We start from the raw sequence: 11,093 nt of genomic DNA on the forward strand, positions 1-11,093 counted from the left end.
AATCAGCATTAACAAATATTCTATCAAATCTTCTCCTAAACCATAAAATAGTGATGTCATGTAAATGTCTTTTTTTCTATAATATGAATCAAACAGAAGGATTAAACCCACTTCAGTCATGCTGTTTTTTATTCTTCCACTTTTCCTGGTATGTACAGAAGTTAATTAATTAATCAAACACAAGGTTTATTTCAAACATGTAATATATATAAAATGACTGATGGGGGAATTTATGAATGAGAACTGGTGTAAAGACTAATTATGAGTCAGAATATGAACAGTATGTGAGGGTTATAATATAAATATAAATGTAAATACTCCTTTTATCCTTTGGGTTAGTGGCCTTTTAAATCTGTTTCCCTCAGGTAAAGGTTGGTTGTGAGCCAGAAAAGTGGTTTGATAATGATAAATAATCCGACAAGTTTGATCTTTTAAATGAGATAATTTATGTATTAACAGCTGCTGTGAGTGTCATCGCCTCAGCGGGTTAGCTGTTGGGGGAAAAAATAACATGTCAGGTCACATAGAGCTAGACGTTGTTCTTAATATGCTGACCAAGAAACACTCAGATACTACAATATATTCAAATGAACTCCAGCAGCGGGGAGTGTGTGTGTGCATGTGTGCGTGTGTGTGTTTGATGTGAACTGAGATCAGATGGAGCAGATGGATGGTGATTGCAGATCTGTGATCCACAACAGATTAAGCAGACGCTTCCGGCGTCATTTCACTTCTTGCTCATTTTGAACATTTTAATGTAAATTTTCGGGATTTTTTTTACCTGCACGCAGCGAGAGAGAAAGATGTCTTAACAGTCGCTCAGGCTCATTCGGTCCCATTTAATGCCAAATCATATTAGACATTAGAGAAGAAATGAAGCTTAGCGAAAGTTCAGACAGGAAGACCACCTTTCATAGTTTATTTCTCATTCTTTAGTCATCCTGATCCTTCTCACAGCTCATACTGATCTCTGTCAAAGCTCATATTTTCCTTGCTGTTATTTCTGGAGCATCAATTGACACATCAGCTGTTCACATCACCTGGTCAAGTCTAACCAATAGCACGGTGACACACCTTCATTGTCAGCCTATCATATTGCAGCTGTCTATTTAAATGTTCTCCCTCTCTGCTCAGGTGCACCACCCTCCACCTCCCCATCACCACCCAGTCTTCAGATTCCTCAAAGCAACACTTCAACTTCATCAGCCCGATCAGTTTCAGCCTCATGATGACTTTGTTGTGATTTGGTCATCAGCCACCACCACCAGTGTCTGGACTCCATGGGGAGGATCTATCATGCTGATGCTCAGGACTTACGTACTTCGATTAAAAAATTCTCCCTGCAGAGTCCAAGCACCAAAGATATTGAGAATACCTAATCGTTAATATCATCTGCATAATAAACATTATTTTACTTCATCTCTGGTCTCTCCTGATTGAAATACTGTACTACCAAATTTGTATTTCATTTTGTTCTCACATGTAAGACGCATTGAGTAGCTACAGTCTGTTAACTGAAACAGAAGTTTAACCTGGACAGGACAGCTAAAGCTTTTAAATGTTTGGCCCAAATGTTAGAGGATGAGACTAAAATTGTGATTGTGATCAGTTTTTATTTTTTACCATTTGGATCCATTTCTAAACAAATGAACATTCCCAAAACTCGTTATATTGAAGGAACATGTCATCCAATGCAGCTGTGTGGCTCATGATGTGTTTTTAATCGTTTTTGGACAACAATAAAGTTTTAAGGCTCAGAGGAATAAGATATATCAGGCTTTGGATACTCACATAATAGTAGATAAGTTCATTGGCGGTTAGTTTCTGCACAGATGAAGAAAATATATTAAATTGCCAGCTTTATCCTTTAAATGTTTCAAATGCAAAGTTGCAACTTTTTGCAAAATATCAGTGCATATTCTCTTTGTTCATCTATTCAGAAGGATTTTGCAAGATTATATAATTACGTCCAGTGCCAGGATCCACATGGGGTTGTCCGACAATGAGTGTTAACGCCACAAATGCTCATTTTGTTCTGTGTTATGTATCAAAGTGGAAGAAAACTGGCATTTGAAACACTTGTTATTGTCCAGATTTTTTTGGCGCTTTCTCGCTGAGTTTTAAAAGTAAAAACTATGTGTGTGGTGAAGCTGACCAACAGGAGCAATGTCTGAATGTGCTTTGTTACATTTTGCTCCAGGTCTGGACTAGAACCAGGTTACATAATTACATCTAATGCCAGGATCCACACGGGGTTAACATGACAAAATGCTCATTTTATTCTGTGTTATGTGTCAAAGTGGAAGAAAACCAGCATTCAGAACACCTGACAATGTCCAGACAAAAGGACTAGTATGTAATTTTTTTATGTGTGAGGTGATGCTGACCAAATTGACCCCGTCTGTTTTGACTGTTCCTTCTTTCCTTCCTTCCGTCTGTCCTTCCTCCCTCTTTTCCTTTCTCCCTCCCTCCCTCCTTCCTTCTTTCCTCCGTCCTTCCTCTTTTCTTTTCTCCCTCCCTCCCTCCCTCCCTCCCTCCTACCTTCCTTCCTTCCCTCCTTCCTTCCTCCCTCCTACCTTCCTTCCTTCCCTCCTTCCTTCCTCCCTCCTTCCTTCCTTCCTTCCTTCCTTCCTCCCTCCTTCCCTTCCTTCATCCTTCCTCCCTCCCTCCTTTCTTTCCTTTCCTCCCTTCCTTCATTCCTTCTTTCCTTTCCTCCTTTCCTCCTTTCCATCCTTCTTTCCTCCCTCCCTCCTTCCCTTCCTTCATCCTTCCTCCCTCCCTCCCTCCCTCCCTTCCTTATTTCCTTTCCTTCCTTCCTCCCTCCCTTCCTTCTTTCCTTTTCTCCTTTCTTCCCTCCCTCCCTTCCTTCTTTCCTTTCCTCCCTTCCATCCTTCCTTCCTTCCTTCCTCCCTCCCTTCCTTCTTCTTCCCTTCCATCCTTCCTTCCTCCCTCCCTCCCTTCCTTCTTTCCTTCCTCCTTTCCTCCCTTCCTTCCTTCCTTCTTTCCTTTTCTCCCTTCCTTCCTTCCTCCCTCCCTTCCTTCCTTCTTCCTCCCTTCCTTCCTTGACTCGAGGACAACAGGAGGGTTAAAACACGTCTCTCTCTCTCTCTGCATCAGTCTGACATACAGCTGTTACGTGCAGCCCACCACCTCCCCATCTCCGCCCAATCACCACAGGATCTGCAGACCCATCGTCCATTCTGCCATCTTCTCATCCGCCTCATAAGTAGTCACCATCTTTCTTTTTATTCACTTGTGTCTCCTGATTAAACTGGGCAACACTCCTACTGTTTTCATTCTTTATTCCTTTATCTCTCTGGTGGAGTGGAGGCCTTTTACCAGGAAGTTGCAGCAGTGTTTAGAGTAAAAAACACCTTTTTTTTGATGAGTCAGCTTTTCCACTTTAGCCAAGCAAATGCAAATTCCCCTCAAGTTTGGTGTGCATACATTTCAAGTGTATACAAGAACATGTGGATGAAAACAATCCCATTTACATTATCCTCAGACTCAAACTGTTACCAGGTCAAAGATGCATCAGCTGCACATTTTTTTTTTCAGCTGCTGCTCCTGGACTCAGCTCAAACCTTCTCCAGCTTCTCTTTTCCTGGAAACTCTGTTATCTGCTCTGCCTCCTCCTCCTCCAGCGGCTGACAGGGGATATTATTTATACCCTGGAGGTGTAAGAGAGAGTGTGTGTGTGTGTGTGTGTGTGTGTGTGTGTGTGTGTGTGTGTGTGTGTGTGTGTGTGTGTGTGTGTGTGTGTGTGTGTGTGTGTTTGTGAGTGCTGGCTCACACTGAGACGCCACTGTAAGGGTCCTGACCGGGAACTAAAAGGGAACTTTGATCCAGTGAGGATCGGTCCATTAAGGCGAGTTTCCTCCGGTCAGTTCCGAGTCATTTATCAATTGACCAACCGGCCGGAGCCGGGCAGAGCGCCTCCCCTCCTGAGTTTCTTTCTTTCACGCTGAGGTTGTGTTTTTACTGGACGCCTTGATTGGCTATGCGGATGTGGTCGATGTCGCTCAGGTGGTCGCCACCTCGGATACGAAATGATTCCTCTGCCTGCTTTACCAGATAGGATGGTTTGGTTGTTTGTGAAATCAATTAGAAAGTCATCAGAAAATTCATTGGCAACTTTTGAGAATTGAATAATTGTTTCTGTCATTTTTCAAGCAAAATATTCCCCATCAGTCATTAATTAATGGTTGATTCATCCTTAATAAAGAGTGTCTTATGTTTATGTATGGGAAAAAAGACATTCACAATCACTATTTAATGCTCCAGGAGAATATTTTATACAATGTAAATAATACAGTTACATGTCTGAATGGTGATTTTTGAATTTTTTTGTAATAAATAAAGGTCAAATTTGGCATTTGCTTATACAAAAATGTGTAGCAGCTGCATTTTATTTCCATTTTTGTGTATTTGGGGTCACATTTTAGTAAAGTCCACCCTAGCAGAAAAGTGTATATGGTGTTTTTACAGCTCTCAAATGTTAAAATGGGTCAAATTTAACCCTGAACAGCATGTAAGGGTTAAAGCTTCTTGTTTTTCCTGTTTCCATTGTGATATATGACAATGAATTGGATATCTGAAGGTTTTGGACACAGAAAAGCTAATTGAAGACACCAAAAAATTATGAATGCAATTATTTCACTATTTATTTTTTAACACTTCATTCAGACAGTAATAAACTAAACAGTTAATCGATATATTAGATGGATTATCATGAAATTCTGTGCAGAGATTCATCGTCCACTTAGGATGAGCTGTTATTAGTTTGGTGATCACTTGACTTTGTATATAGCGCCATCAGCAGGCCAACATTTGACTTTTAAACTAATGAAATTCTCATTAGCTTCAGCTGTACTTTGTGCTAAATAGCAACTGTTACCATGGTAATATGCAAAATGAAGATGACAAATATGGTTCACACGGGGCACCAGCAGCTTAGCATAGTCCTTGCTATCATGCTAATGCTAACATTTAAGGACTGCTGTGTATAAGTAAAGAGCTGCTAGCATTTTTGATGTCTGTTAGAGATATGCTTCACTTTAGTCCAATGTATCAATTCACACAGACTTTGCGACACACTTCACCCCAAGTTTTGCATTGGTTAACTCCTTGCCGCCTTCCTAAGATGCAGATTTTGTGAAGCCAAATCTCTACAAACACGTGTTTAAATCACAGAAATCCTCTGTAATTTATGAACTTTATTATCAGTGTTTATATTGATTGCTCGCCTTTTTCACTGGCAGCTTCCCATCAGCTTCCCTGGTGGATTGGGAAATAAAACCTGTGAATTAATAGATTAAAATACTGTTGATTTTTTCCTCTGGTGTTTATGTGATAAACTATTTTTGTTGAGTATGTTTTGCCATCAGTCAGGATGGTCGGCCGCTTTATTTTAACAATTAGATGTGTCCTTTTTCAAATGCATCTGTCCCATATACATATTGACGACTGATTGAATGAGTTCCTGGTTTTTGGCTCAAGGTCTAAATCCACTAAACAGACTTTTCTACCCAGAGGGAGACAGGACGGGAAAAACTCTTAATATATTCACACTTTTATTATTTTTTACACATGAAAATGGTCCAATTACAGGATAGTTTTACTGTTGTTAAAAAATCACCAACACACTTATTGCTGAGGGGAAATTTATCAGCGCGAGACAAACACAACAGTTTGTAATCAGGACTCTGCAAGCAGGGAGGGACACTGCTATTTAATATTCTCATCAAAAACAAGTGAAAAATTAAAAAGTTTGTGCTGAGAGTGGTGCTAGAAGAGAAGTCAGGAAGGGTCACAAAGACAAATAAAAAATCTAAATGAGTATTTCTTAGCTGTCTTAAGTATGTAAGACAACTATTTAACTATTTAGCCTGAGGTGACCAGTGGTGAAATACCATTTAATGAGCAAAACTGAAATGGATTCACTATTATTATAATTTTTATTCACATTTTTTTACTCCCAAGAGAATAATTAAGTGTTATTTTAATGGCTTCGAGACCTTTCCACCAGGGCCAGAGACCACCTCAGGAAGAAATGTTCCTCCGATCAACACTTTTTGTCCATAAAAAGGAAGGTAAAATAAAATAATAGCTACATATCGACTACATTTTGCTGTTAATTCATGATCCTTAAAAAAAGATGACCCATACAAATCCTCACAACTTGTGGAAATCAATAAAGAAGTTCTTTATTCGTGTCGGTGGATGTGATGTATTTCTTGTTGTGGAGGAGGAATCATTTCAAAACAATAAACCAATACAATATCAGAAAGGTGAGAAACAGTTTTCCCTGAAGTTAAAGTTTCATTTCATGGAGTCTTTGAAGCTTTAAAAAGCACAAATAAATGCAGATTGAATACTAATTGTCTTTGTACACTGTCTTTGTAGTAAGTCAGTAAAATAAATACATGTATTTTTATAATTATGTATTAAAGGTATAACCCAACAAGTTTAAGATGACCCATACAAATCATTAAAAAGTTCTTTATTCTGATAAGTAGTATATATATTAGTTGTTGTGGAGGAGGAATCATTTAAAACAGCGAATCAATTGAATGTCAGAAAGGTATCAAAGGTAAAGGTGATAAAAGTCTTTGTGTTATGACAGTGTAGTAGTAGAGTAGTAGTTTGAGATGTATTTAAAAAGTGTGATGTTTTATAAGTTTAAGTTATTGATTTCATCTGCTGTGCTGAACCAGTTTATTGTCTTCTCTTAAAGTTGAAACCCTAAAAATCACGAATAAATGCAGAATGAAATTCCTATGCCCTCTTTACATACTGCACAATAATTGGACACCATCTGCTAATTGTCTTTGCAGTTAGTCAGTAAATAAATAAATACATGTATCATCAAATGCTTTATTAAAAGTATAATCCAATGCAATATTGTGATGATGAACAATCCTTTCTTTGTTTGGTAGTGTTCACTTTGTGTCATGATATCTAGTCAAAAACTAAATCTATTGGACCCATTTAACTTTTAGGTCAATCTTTACCACTTATATGAGGAATGTAATTCACAGACAGACCATCAGGTTGTGTTATGGTTGCTATAGATACAGGTTGTTCTATGGTTGCTATAGATACAGGTTGTTCTATGGTTGTTATAGATACAGATTGTGTTATGGTTGCTATAGATACAGGTTGTTCTATGGTTGCTATAGATGAAGATTGTTCTATGGTTGCTATAGATACAGTTTGTTCTATGGTTGCTATAAATACGGGTTGTGTTATGTTTGCTATAGATACAGTTTGTGTTATGTTTGCTATAGATACAGGTTGTTCTATGGTTGCTATAGATACAGATTGTGTTATGGTTGCTATAGATACAGATTGTGTTATGTTTGCTATAGATACAGGTTGTTCTATGGTTGCTATAGATACAGTTTGTTCTATGGTTGCTATAGATACGGGTTGTGTTATGTTTGCTATAGATACAGTTTGTGTTATGTTTGCTATAGATACAGGTTGTTCTATGGTTGCTATACATACAGATTGTGTTATGGTTGCTATGGATACAGATTGTGTTATGTTTGCTATAGATACAGGTTGTTCTATGGTTGCTATAGATACAGATTGTGTCATGGTTGCTATGGATACAGGTTGTCCTAGTGTATAAATGAAGAATAACACAAATCACTGCTGACATCAGAGATCCTGTTGGAGACATTTTTGAAGCTGAGTTTCATTTTTTAAATATTGTACACGAACAGAATGAGTCTCTAAAGACAGTTACATCTGTGGAATTATTTTATTTGTATGTTATTTACTTATTTTTTTCTCTTATTGTACTGTATATAAGCTGTATTGTATGACTGTGCTTAATAAAAAGAAGTTAAAAAACAAATATAACCCAACAATTATAACTTAAACTTTCCTTGAGTCAATTTAACACCCACCGTTTATTAGTCTGTGATGCATTTGTCTAATTTAACACATACAATATGATTTATTACCCAGCATGGATTAGTACTAGACTTTATATGCATAAGTGAATCCAAATAAGAGTGAGTCAAGTTACTCTTTTAAGTCCTAATTTAGTTCTTGTTAATTTAACTCTTGACTTGTAATCCATCAGGTATAATTTAATATAATTGAAGACTAAACGATGCTTTAATCTGAGCTGCATAACTCTTCACGTGTGTCTCTGATTTGAGTCTTTAACTGAGTTCATTATCGTAGTAAGTGACGTTAAACCAGCGGCTGTGCTGACGCTTCAGAGGAAGATTTTATCTGTACTTGATGGAGGTTTTGTGTGTCAGAAGCTATTCTTCCTCCTCTCATCCTTCTCCCCTCACCTCCTCCTCCTCCTCCTTTAGTCCTCTGGGCCAATTTTTGCAGGCAGCGGGCGACGAGAGGAATGAGTCTCCTCACAGCGAGGCGTGGCGCTGAATGGGGAGAGGATGATGACGGCTGGAGAGAGAAAAGAGACAACACTTCACTGTTTGGCAAAGTGAGTGCAAACTGAGGAGCTTCACAAACCTTCTGCCTTTTCTTTGTCAAACTCGAGAGCAAAGGCTCCATACTTGTTAACTTGACACACATATTTACTGCCTCCTGTGGACTCTGAGCTCTTTTGTAGTTTTGCTTTTTATTCATTTGGGTGCAGAACTTCTTATTTATACACCTAAATGCTCTTTTAATTATTTATAATCAGATTAATGAAGAACGGTCACATAAATAGTGAATTTAGATGTAAAACAAAAGCTAATTTAATTGATAAATGAACACAAATGAACAAGAAACTGTAGCTCGGATGCCAGCTATGAAGTATCTGTTTTACTATATAATGTATTTGTGTGCATACACTGTATATAATTAGACTTTCACCTGATTTTAACACATTATCTTCTTATCATGTGAGATCAAACCTGGATCAGGAAAACATATGTCAGGTATTAAGAATAGCAATTAGATCTGGATAGCCAGTTTACATGATAGTTTTCATCCTTAAAATGGCACTAATTCATATTGTTATAACTCATAAATCAAGTTATTGTGTAGTGACGAACCTACAGAGAATTCCCATCGACTCTGCAGCTCGACAAAGCTTTTTATGTGTTGTTTCACTCCTAGTTTTTTGGTTATATGTTACATTAATAGTTCATATTCATGTCACTGTGACTGTATAGTATCATCATCTTCAGCACCAGCAGGAAGCAGTTTTCTAATAATAAAATGATGTTGAATAATCCAGTGGTGAAAGGTCGATGAACCCTGAACTTTGCCTCTTCTTGCTTTTTTGAGACATCTGACAAAAAGCTACCGATGAGCTCTTTTCCTGCAAAATGTTAAATAAGTGGAGCCCAAACAGCAGCATACCTTGACATTAGGTTGAAACATGTCGAATGGAGAAAACAAGATAACAGATCCACATGACGTTAATCAGGAAACATCTTAAAGGAAACATAATCTCTGCCTGAGTTATTATATAGTTTTCTGTCAGCATAATGAGAAAATATTGTTAATTATCTGGCAAAGTTGCAAAAATATGAATTGATGCTAATGTGCAGAAACTAGCAGCACTTTGTCAAGGTTAGGATTTTAAATTAATACAGAAAAAAGAAAGTGTAATAATAGTAAAATATAAAAGGGTTCATCAACTGATAATCATTGCCTGTTTGCACACTTAGATGTATTTATTGTTACCTGTTTATAAAGTGTAGTAGGTTTCATTTTGAGCTTTGAATTGCAGTGCTTCACATTATTGTTAAGGGGTCTACAGAGAGAGAGACACACCTGCGATGCTACATAAACTGTGTTTTATGAAATAGTTTCCAGAGAGAAACCTCGCTCTTTTGTCTGTGTGTGCCTTCAGTTTAGTCTGTTTGGTGTTCAGAGACTGAAAGAGCTTTTCTACTGTGCTTTTCTATTCAGGAAACAGAGGGGAGAAATTAAACACACACACACACACACACACACACACACACACACACACTCACACAGCAGGTTGTGTCTCTGCTTGTTTTCTGCATCGATCGCAGAGATCGACCTGCAGGAACCTCACAACATCCAGTCAGTAACCAGCCGGCAACTGACTGACCGGCTGCATTGATCGTCTGCCTCACTTGACTGACTGATTAAAAGCTTGACAACACTGTTTCCTGCCTGGTTATTAACTGACTGACCGACTGGTTTCAAGTTCAAACTGCTCCGTCACTGCACTCGAGCTGCAGAGCGATATTCTGTTTTCAATCCCGTTTAATCTTTCTATTTCTTCCTAGAATTTCTTCTTCTTCCTTTTCAGGATCAGTTTAGGTTCCTTTAGTGTTGAAACCCAGGCAGCAGGCAGCAGGCCGCAGGTTTGATCCCCGCCGCGGGTCATCTTTCAGTGCTGTCAAGGAGCTCGTGCGTTTAAAAAGGGTTGAAGGGTCTATAGCTCTCTGCGTGTGATCGCACTCGATCGACGGGCTGATATAAGCTCCCGATTGGCCGAGAAACGTTTTTTCAGTGGATGTACACGGAGAGAGAGAGAGATAGAGGGGGATGTTTGGGGTTTATTTGCAGAGCTCAAAAAGGTTTATTGGTTGTTTCTTGTTGGTTTTTATCGGGTGATGATTATGAGATGCGATGATGTGACGGGTGAAATTACAGCGTGTGCATTTTACTCCAAACTCAACATTCATAACGTTCTTCAACCTTTTAGTGGGTGAAAATTCTCTTCAATTTTCCCATCAAGTGTTTGGGTTGAAAGCAGCCTCGGGCTACAAAAACACATCAGATGGAGAAATTCACACATTTGTTTTTTTCTTTTTTCTTGTTTTTTGTTGATCACAGGGAACCTCAGCTTCTGCCATAATGGTGAAATACCAGCACGCTTTAACATGACTGATGTTTTCGTGGACTACTAATGATAAACTCTCCGCCTGGTGAGAATAAATGAACAGGAAGGGAGGCGGCGGAGTGCTGCTTCTTATTTATTTCTCTTGTTTTTTTTTTGTTTTTTTTTATCAGCGCAGGGCTTCAGAGCTGCATGTTTTCACGGTGAAGTGGTAATTTCTTTTTCGGGGTGGAAGCGGATTGTTTCCCACCTTTGCTTGCTCGTCCTCCCACTCGGAGCTGTGTTTTTATAAAGC

The sequence above is a fragment of the Scomber scombrus genome, chromosome 9, assembly GCF_963691925.1.
Source record: "Scomber scombrus chromosome 9, fScoSco1.1, whole genome shotgun sequence".
Taxonomy (NCBI): Eukaryota; Metazoa; Chordata; class Actinopteri; order Scombriformes; family Scombridae; genus Scomber; species Scomber scombrus.